The sequence below is a fragment of the Orycteropus afer genome, unplaced genomic scaffold (assembly GCF_000298275.1).
Source record: "Orycteropus afer afer isolate SDZICR_OR568_19922 unplaced genomic scaffold, OryAfe1.0 scaffold00684, whole genome shotgun sequence".
Taxonomy (NCBI): domain Eukaryota; kingdom Metazoa; phylum Chordata; class Mammalia; order Tubulidentata; family Orycteropodidae; genus Orycteropus; species Orycteropus afer.
In genome coordinates, this window is record NW_006922271.1 from 811,678 (window position 1) to 813,124 (window position 1,447).

Sequence of the window (1,447 nt, forward strand, 5' to 3'; positions counted from 1 at the left end):
AATCCTTTTAAAGACATTCCAGGTTCATCTCTTCACCTTGATTACCCTTCCATTCTATGCACATGGCCTTGGGCCTTTGGCTGGGTGTAACCAAAAGCCCTAGCCTCTGGATCAATTATCTCCCTTAAGAGGCAATACCAAACAAAATAACCATCTAAGAATCCAAAGTTTCACTTCCCAGGCCCCTTCCTTCTTTCTTTTACAAAGTCTGGTGCTTCTACGAGTCTGGAGCCACTGCAACGAATCCCACCGCTTCTGACACCAACTGCAAAAAGGGCAAGGAGGCCACACTAAGTAATTTACTACACCACAGTACCCAAGAGAAGATCATGTTCCAAGTTTCTTGGTAGTTTTCTTCTTTTAGATAAATCACATTTGCCTTCATGTGATCCATGAAATTAGGAAGCGTATTACTTAGATCAGTGGTTCAAAATTCATCTCAGGTGGAAGTATAACCATGGGCATATGTGTTGGCAAGAGTGAAAACGGAATAGAAGAGATGTACATCAAATTTGTGATAGAATTGTCCTGAGGAAGGATTAGAGATGAGGTAGAAGAGTACTTCAATTTTTTTTTTTCATTATATATAAAAGAGTTGTATTGAATACAACATGATATTAAATAACAGGCTATTTAAATTCTGTATGGTCATTTTTGTTCTGTAATTTTTTGAAAGGTAAAAGAAAGGGAAGAAGAATGTTGTACACTTGTGTTTGATGAATTAGAAATTATGGCTTTTAAGTATTACAAAATCATGAGTACCGAAGATGCATCAGGCAATCTACCTAAGGTGCACACTGCACAAAATGGTCATAAATCCCTACCCTTCTGAATTTGCATCCCATGGAGAAGAAAAATAAATGAATTAATAAAATACACTGTATTCTAAGTAAGTAGTGATTAAGTGCTAAGGAGAATGGAATAGGAGGAGAAAGAGATTGTTGAGAGGGTTGCCATTTTAAATGCTTCTAATTACCTAGAACTGTATCTCTAAAAGTGAAATTAGCTAATTCTTTTTGAATTCTAAATATATTCTCACCTACAATGTAGTTGTTGTTATGTGCCGTCGAGTCATAACGACCCCTCCTTGGGTTTCCGAGGCAGTAGGATTGCCCAACCTTCCTTCCGAGGAGTGGCTGGTGGGTTTGAACCGCCAGCCGTCTGGTTAGCAGGCAAGTGTCTTAGCCACTATGCTACCAGAGATCCCTATAATGTAGTAGTAAGCATAAATGGAAGCCTTTCAGCAGGAGTGTTTTAAACAACTTTTCCGCTAAGAGGTTCCTTAATTGGAAATCGTTTGTGGATTATTTTAGTTCCAAACCTTCCCTGGGAATTGAAAACCTATATTCGCTGGTTGAGAAACTGTCATATGGTGAGTAGATAAAAAATCGGTGAACATTTTAAAAAATGTCACCGATAATTTTTTCAAAGTGTCGAATAAAACTAT